The 9,077-nt window shown below is 42.9% G+C and overlaps 1 pseudogene; it reads left to right on the top strand.

The window, feature by feature from the left end:
• The first annotated feature begins 843 nt into the window (after nucleotides 1-843).
• On the top strand, nucleotides 844-987 carry LOC121269272 (annotated as a pseudogene).
• The last annotated feature ends 8,090 nt before the right edge of the window (nucleotides 988-9,077 follow it).

Raw genomic sequence — 9,077 nt, 5'->3', positions numbered from 1 at the left:
TCCACCCGCAATGATGCCCACCGATATTGGGGCCGGAAAATCCTGCCCAACGTTTCAGATCCATTACCCTTCCACCAAACTGGGTGAAATTAGAAATATAATAAGCTCTGAACAAATGTAAGGGGGGAGGATGGGAAGAAGAATAAAGGGAAGGCCTGTAATAGGGTGGAGGGCCTAGGTTGCAACAACACAGGGACTGGTAATGGAACAAGTAAAGAAACAAAACATCTGTTTCGAGGAGCTGTGAATGATAAGATAACTGCCCTCTGAATGCAAAGTGAAGGAAACAAGTGAGAACCAAGAGGAAACCCAAACCAACAAAGACAAACAAAGGAAAGGCAGAGGCTATGATCTAAAATTGTTATGATCAAGGTTGAGACCAGAAGGCTGTAGAGTGCTGAGTCGAAAGATAAGATGCTGTTCCTTGATCTTGTGTTGAGCTTCATGGGAACACTGTACTGGCCAAGGACAGAAAGGTTAGAGCGGGAGCAAGGTGGAGAAAAAAAATGACAAACAACAGGGAGTTCAAGGTGATGCTTGTGGAGTGAAGAGAGATGTTCTGCAAAGCAGTCCAATGTAGAGGAAACCACATTGTGAGCAGCAAATACATTATACTAAATTGAAAGAAGTACGAGTAAATCACTGTTTCATTTGGAGGGAGTGCTTGGAGCCTTTAAAGTTGAGAAGGGAGGAGGTGAAAGATCAGGCGTTGAAACTCCTTGCATGAAAAGGTGCTGTAGTAAAGGGAGGAGGTGTTAGAGGTGACTGAGCAGTGGACCAGGGTGTTACAGAGGGAATATTCTCTCAGAATTCTGAAAGGGGAAGGCAGGGGAAGCTGTGTTTGGACTTACCTGGCAGGGGAGAAACCTTGACCACGACTGAGGTTCTTCTAGGATGAGGCTAGCCCATTGCACTTTGGGTGTGCTGATGCCTGCGATGTCCCCAAATGCGGGATACTCAACTGCAAAATTTGTGTCATCAAGCTGGAGGTGACGGAAATGGAGGAGGATCATTCATTGAATACGGATGTGGGTGAAATGGAAGGTGAGGACAAGGGGAACCCTAACATGGCTCTGGGTTGGTGGGGGAAGGAATGAGAGCAGATTTGCATGAGATAGAAGGCTGCAGTCTCACACAGTGGGGGGAATTCCTCAGTTGGGAGAAAAGGAAGAGACATCAAAAATGCTAGTATGGGAGATCGCATCATTTGAACCAGGAGAAACTAGGAAAATAGAATACGGTCCTTACTGGAAGTGAACTGTGAGGAAGGTTAATCAAGGTCGCTGTGGGAAACAGTGGGCCTATCGCTCATATTGGTTGATAGCCTATGCCCAGAAATAGAGACAAAAGGCAGGATTTTACACATCGGCGAGCGGGGCCGGGGGTTGGGCCCAGTTGCTGATGTGTAAAATGACGCACGGTGATGTCAGGCGGAACTCCCGACATCACCCCGCTCCATTTAAATTTTCAGGAAGGCGGGGCTGCAGCAAAATCAGCTGTGCACCCACCGACCTGTCAGTGGCCAATTGAGGCCATTGACAGAGGTTATTAAGTAATTAGAGGACCTGCCCGTCCAATCTTGGCAGACCAGGAGCCCTGGCGCAAATTGGAAAAAACATGAAACCTCATCCACGGCCGGGATGTGGTTTCATGTAGCTTTTAAAAAACTTTAATAAAGTTTTTGTGAAAATTATGGACATGTCCCAACTCATGTGATTGTCACATGAGGGGACATGTTAGGGAAATTTTATTTTTCTATTTTTATCTTTTTGACATTTACAGCCCATCTCCCTGAGGCAGCACTTAGCCTCAGGGAGATGAATGCGCTCTTTCCTACGTATGTGTGAATAGCGCACTCTCGATTTTGAGATTCCTCCCCCACCTTAATTGGCCCGCTCATGTAAAATGACGGTGTACAGCTGATCCCAGATGGCAATTGGCTCCGTGCCCGCTCTCACCCAGCCCACCCACCATAAGAAAAATTCTCCCCATGATCTTATTATCCAATGACAGAATAGTGCTGGCTACTTTAGTAGTCTGTAGTCTGTAGTAGTGTGTAGTCTAGGGTAAGAGTCTGTAATGTAGAGACAGGGTTTCAGTTGTAAGTTCACAAGTGTAGCTGCTGAGTTCCTTTGTAAATAAATACAATGTGTTCTACATAAGAACCGTCTACTGATCTACTCTGTCTATGGTACCAGCTGGGTCATCCCGAAAAAAGCAAGCAATCCAGATCCATTAGTCCAACTAAACTAGTGACCAGGATCCAACAAACTGGTGACAAGTTAAAAAAAGCAAGAAAAAGCAAGGAAGGATGAGAAAAAAAAGCAAGAAAGATTGAGGAAGGAAATCAAGAGAAATGAAATCGGGCCATACCTCGCACGGTAATTGGAAGTAGAATTTCCGTCCAAGTCATCGAAGCAGTCCCCTTGAAGCAAGCTGCAGTTTGGAAAAGTCTATCCTTTCAACCCAATGGTGGACAATTGGTCTCATCATGCTGAATTCCTCACTTTCTTTTTCAAACCTAATGACATTGTGGGGGAGGAGAAGAAGTGAGCAATCCTCTTATCCACGTGTGGGAGTAAGACTTATCGATTGATCCGAAGTTTAATGGCACACAGTGCCCCGGATTTGAAAAGTTTTAATGATTTAGTGAACCTTGTGAAGCATCGTTACCAGCCCAAGCCCTCAGTAACAATGCATGGTTCAAATTTATTTCAAGAAATAGAACCCCAGGGGAGACAGTTGCTTGTTATGTGGCAAGTCTGAAACAGTTAACAGAATGTTGCGAGTTTGGTACATCTATAAATGAAATGCTTAGAGATCGTTTGGTGTGCGGTGTAAATGAAGATTCGATTCAGAAGAGATTACAGCCTGAAACAAATTTAGGTTTTCAGAAGGTGCAGGAAATAGCACTGGCCATGGCTATGGCAGTAAGAGACTCGAAAGCCATACAGGGAGCGCAAAATGGCTCCGTCCTCCACATTGGGCAGGGAGTCTCAGCCTAAAAGGGCGCAAAAATGTACAGCTCAGATGAGAAACGGGAAGCAGCCACAGCTTTCAGACAAATAAAAATAAATGACTTAGCAGCGAAAATATGGAACAATGGTAACAGAGGTGGAAGCAGACAACCTTGTAATGAATCTAAGTTTAAAAAAACGAATGTTTTTACTGTCATTGATACGGACAGCTGATTAGACATTGCAATGATAGAATCAGGCAGACTTTCAATCAAAAGAAAAATCCCCCTCAGATTCATAACATAGAAGAGCCTGAAGTAATAGATTCTGATATTTATTCACTGTACCATTTAAAAGTAGGAAGAACAGAACCAATTTATGTAATTGTGAGAGTGAATAATAGGCTTACCAGAATGGAGGTGGATATAGGAGCTTCCTCTACGGTGATAGGTGAGCATACTTTTAAATATCTGAGTCATGGGGAATGTAATTTAAATTTAGATGCCAAATTGAAAGCTTACACGGGATAAGACATCAAAATCAAAGGCTTAAGCAGGGTTACTGTACAGTACAGAAGTCAATCAGTAAAATTACCCTTGATGGTGGTAGCAGGTGAGGGGCCAAACCTCCTTGGATGAAACTGGTTGAAAGAAATTACATTGGATTGGGCTGAGACCTTCCAACTGAGAGCCACTGAATTACCTGAGCTACTACAAAAATATGCCTCAGTTTTCCAAGATGAATTCAGGAAGATCCAAGGGCAACAAGCAAAAATTCATGTGGATCCAGACTCTACTCCCTGATCTATGAAGGCAAGACCAGTACCTTACGCAGTGTGGGAAAAGGTAGATGCCGAATTGGAAAGAGTAGAGAAACTGGGAGTGACATGACCTGTGCAGTCCTCAGAATGGGCAGCACCAATAGCCACCGTACTTAATCCTGACCAAACGGTTCAAACTTGTGGAAACACAAAGGGTTGTACCAATATACCCATTTGCCTTTTGGTGTATCATCAGCATGCACCATATTCTAGAGAACAATGGAAAGTTTACTGCAGGGGCTACCTCATGTTGTAATTTATTTAGATGACTTTCCAGTGACATGCAGGACTCACTGAAAAGGAGCATTTGGCAAACTTGGAAGAAGTTTTGAAGTGTTTTTCAGAGATGGGAGTGCATTTAAAAAAAGAAAAGTGCACGTTCCAAGAGAGGGAGATAATCTATTTAGGTCACAGAGTAGATTCACAGGGCCTCCATCCAGTTGAAGAAAAAGTGAAAGCCATTAGAGAGGCACCAGTACCAAGGAACATCTCTGAGCTCAAATCATTCTTGGGGATGATCAATTACTATGGATGCTTTTTGCCTAATGTGTCGATAGAATTGGTACCCCTGTATTACCCACTCAAGGAAAAACAACATTGTTCTTGGAAAACACGATAGGAAGAAGCTTTCACAGAAGTGAAACAGCTTTTGCATTCATCTACCCTTTTAGTACACTTTGACTAAAGAAAAGAGTTAGTTCTGACATGTGACACATCTCCTTATGGAGTGGGGCCAGTGCTGTCCCATGCAGTGGACAATGGCTCAGAACGACCTATTGAATATGTATCAAGAACGCTCAACACAGTGGAAAAGGGATACTCACAGATAGAAAAGGGTGGCTCGTCAATCATCTTTGGCATCAAGAAATTTCACCAGTACGTACATGGACATCATTTTACTATCGTTTCAGAGCATAAGCCTTTGCTAGGATTGTTCAACGAGGACAAGGCTATACCACCCATAGCCTCATTGATCCTGGCAGCGTATGAGTATACTTTCATCCACAGGCTGGAAATCAGATTGCAAATGGCAATGCACTGAGTCATTTGCCTTTGAAAGAAAATGATGAGAATGTTCCAGTTCCTCAAGAACTCATTTTATTATTGAACTTCTTAGATTCATCACCAGTATGTACGAGACAGATCAGAGATTGGACAAGTCGAGACCCAGTCTTATCCAAATTACGAGAACAAGTTCCTCAGTTGGTCACAAGAACAGGAATCTGATGAAATGAAACCATATTTTCACAGAAGATATGAAATAACCAGCCAGGATGGTATCTTATTGTGGGGAACATGAGTGATTGTTCCCCCAAAGGGAAGAAAGCCATTGTTATTTGAACTACATAGTGCACATCCAGGAATTTCCCGAATGAAGACCATAGCACACAGCTATCTATGGTACCCTGGGATAGATGGAGAAATAGAGAGCTTAGTGATGAATTGTGTGCAGTGTCAGCAAGTGCAAAAGTTACCTTCAACAGCTCCATGCCATTATCAGATACAACCACTTCTAGTAGTCTGTGAATGGTATGAAGAAAATAAGTGGAAACTCCATAATGACTAAGTTAGCACATTTTGTTTTTCATTACAGATCTACCCCTCACATGACAAGTGTCACACCTGTGGAATTATTGATGAATCGCTGTTTCAGAATGCGATTGAGCTTAGTTACACCAAATTTAAGGGGGAAAGTGGAAAGGAGTCAGGGAAGTCAGAAAATTGTATGATTGGCATAGCCGTGACAGAAAGTTTACCGTAGGAGAGACGGTATATGTGCAAAATTTTGGTGAAGGACCCAAGTGGTTATCAGGTGAAATAAGTGCAGTCACTAGACCTCTTTCCTACCATGTGACAGTAGAAGGCTGAATCATACGGAGACATGTGGATCATATAAGGAGGAAACAAAGTATCAGGAAATGATTCTTCCAGTCTTCACGACTGTGTCAATATCTCTGTTGAAAGGACTCAACTGAGTACAGATGTGTTTGAAGGATCGACTGTACCGGCAGGAATTGAGGAAACAGGTTTGCAGGTGCACACCAAAGAACCTGGGGCAGAATTTCACCCATGTCAGGTGGGCTCAGCAAGGGCAGGCGGGGGGAGTCTGAAAGCCGACCGCTGTCCGCGATTGGGGCCGAGCCACGATTTCACACTGGCAGGCCAATTAAGGCCCGCCCAGCGTGAGACGTGAGCGGCAGCGCTCAGTGCTGCCTGAGCAGGTGGCGTGGAGGAGTGCTAGCTGGGCGAGTGCAATCTCCGCAACAAGTGTTCGCTTCATAATCTCCTTCAGGCACAGAGCTGCCTCAGGGAGATGAGGCTGTGTAAAGAAATAAAGAAAATAAAAATGTAATGAAACGTGTCCCCTCATGTGACTCTGTCACATGAGCAGGGACATGTTAATAATTAAGTTTTAAAATTTTTGTTTTATTTTTATTTGCTTTGGGAAACCTCATCCCACCTGTGGATGAGGTTTCCTAAAAAGTGCAAAGGCTGCTTGGCCTTTTTGTCTGTCCGCCAACCGTAATGTTGGACGGGCAGCGAGAAATTCAACTTAATTGATAATTTAATTATCTTATTAGGCCTTTTAATTGTCGGTGAGCATGTGCCAGAATCGGCAGCGCCCCCACTGAACGAAATATCGCGTGACTGCGTTGATGTTGGGATGCTCGCCTGACATCAACATGCATCATTTTATGCTCAAGTGGGTCAGGCGCGTGCCCACCTGACGAGCTAAAAATTTACCCCTTGTGTTTGGACAATACCAAAAATGCAGGTTCCTGACTAAACATCTGAAGCTGTAAAGCTGAGACGTTTTACACGGGTAACAAAACCCCTCAGAAAGACTGAATTTGTAAATTACTTATCTTTGTAAATAATTTGATATTTTGAGAAGAATTGTAACTGTAACTGTAAAATATATTTCTTGAGTAAAAGGGGAGGGATGTGGTAATCTGATGTGTAATATACCTTTAAGAAAAGTGTTATAATAGAAGATCATATGATCTTATTATCCAATGACAGAGTAGCGCGGGCGACCTCAGTAGTCTGTAGTTGGTAGTGAGTAGTCCAGAGTAAGAATCTGTAATGTAGAGACAGAGTTTCAGTTGTAAATACACAAGTGTAGCTGCTGAGTTCCTTTGTAAATAAATAGAATGTGTTCTACATTAGAACCGTCTGCTGATCTACTCTGCCTATTCCCGAAACAAGCGTGCAACACAGATCCATTAATCCAATTAAACTAGTGACTAGGATCCAAAAGAAGGGAAGGGATGAACCTGAGTTTGACCATATGAAGGTGAGGGAAGGATGGAAATTTGAAGCAAAATTGATGAAATTTTCCAGTTTAGAAAGAGAGCAGGGAAACTCCACCACCTCATGTGTTGTTCCATTCTTCCACAAATTTGTCCCATTCCTTCACAGACTCATCCAATTCCGCAAACATTCCTCCAGCTCCATCACACGTTAGGTCAGTTCCAATCACATATTAGTCCAGTTTGTCACGCTTTAGACCTTTCTGGCATAGGTTAATCCAGTTTGCCATACATTAATCAAAATGATCACACAGCCCGTCTCATACTTAGCTTGTGAGAAATGGTGGTCAGATAAAAGAGGTGTGGTCAGTGCACACGAGGGAATTAACACTGTGATTTTAGATTTGTGACTTTGAAATAATCTGTTTTGATATGGTGGCAGGCAGAGGAGAAAATTCCCTCCCATGTTAGAACAGCTTTTACGCATTAGCCCAGTTCATAAGAACATAAGAACTAGGAGCAGGAGTAGGCAATTCAGCCCCTCGAGTCTGCCCTGCCATTCATTACGATCATGGCTGATCTCATTTCAGCCTCAACTCCAATTTCCTGCCCTCTCCCCATAACCTTTCAACCCGTTACTAATTAAAAATCTGTCTATCTCCTCCTTAAATTTATTCAGTGTCCCGGCATCCACTGCACTCTGAGGTAGTAAGTTCCACAGATTCATGACCCTTTGAGAAAAGTAATTCCTCCTCATCTCTGAGTTAAATCTACCACCCCTCAGCCTAAAACTATGGCCTCTTGTTCTAGAATGCCCCACAAGGGGAAACATCCACTCCACGTCTACTTTGTCTAACCCCTTTAGCATCTTATATACCTCAATTAGATCCCCTCTCATCCTTCTAAACTCTAGCGAGTATAGGCCTAAACTGCTCAATCTCTCCTCATAAGACAAGCCCCGCATCTCTGGAATCCATCTAGTGATCCTCCTCTGAACCACCTCCAGTGCAACTACATCCTTCCTCAAGTAAGGGGACCAAAACTGTGCACAGTACTCCAGGTGTGGTCTCACCAATGCTTTGTACAGTTGCAACAAGACTTCCCCATTTTTATACTCTATTCCATTAGCAATAAATGCCAAAATTCCATTTGCCTTCCTTATTACCTGCTGTACCAGCATACTAGCTTTCAGTGATTCATGCACCAGGACACCCAGTTCCCTCCGCACTGAAGCATTCTGAAGTTTCTCTCCATTTAAATAGTAAGTCGCATTTTTATTCTTCTGACCAAAATGGATAACCTCACACTTATCCACGTTAAACTTCATCTGCCAAATTTTGGCCCATTCACCTAACCTGTCCATATCCATTTGTAAATTTCTTATTTCTTCTTTGCAACTTGCTTTCCCACCTATTTTGGTGTCATCTGTAAATTTAGCTGTAGTACCTTCTATCCCTGAATCCAAGTCATTAATATAGATTGTAAATAGTTGGGGCCCAAGGTCTGAACCCTGTGGCGCCCCACTAGTTACAGCTTGCCATCCAGAAAAAGACTCATTTATCCCGACTCTCTGCTTTCTGTTGGTTAGCCAATCCTCGATCCAAGCTAATATATTACTCCTAACTCCGTGTGTATTAATCTTTTGTGCGGCACCTTATCAAAGGCCTTCTGGAAGTCCAGATATACTACATCTACAGGATCCCCATTATCCACTTTGCTTGTCACATCTTCAAAGAACTCTAACAAATTAGTCAAACATGATTTACTCTTCATAAAACCATGCTGACTCTGATGGATTGCATTTTGACTTTCCAAATGCCTCATTACTACTTCCTTAATAATGGATTCCAACAATTTCCCAATGACAAACGTTAAACTAACTGGTCTATAGTTTCCTACTTTCTGCCTCCCCCCTTTTTGAATAAGGGCGTTATATTAGCATTTTCCAATCCACTGGAACCTTTCCAGAATCCAGGGAATTTTGGAATATTATAGCCAATGCATCCACTATCTCCGCTGCCACTTCCTTTAAGACCCTGGGATGTA

Source organism: Carcharodon carcharias, chromosome 23, assembly GCF_017639515.1.
Source record: "Carcharodon carcharias isolate sCarCar2 chromosome 23, sCarCar2.pri, whole genome shotgun sequence".
Taxonomy (NCBI): domain Eukaryota; kingdom Metazoa; phylum Chordata; class Chondrichthyes; order Lamniformes; family Lamnidae; genus Carcharodon; species Carcharodon carcharias.
The sequence above is the reverse complement of the archived record's forward strand: the minus strand, read 5'-3'. Positions and strand labels throughout refer to the sequence as shown.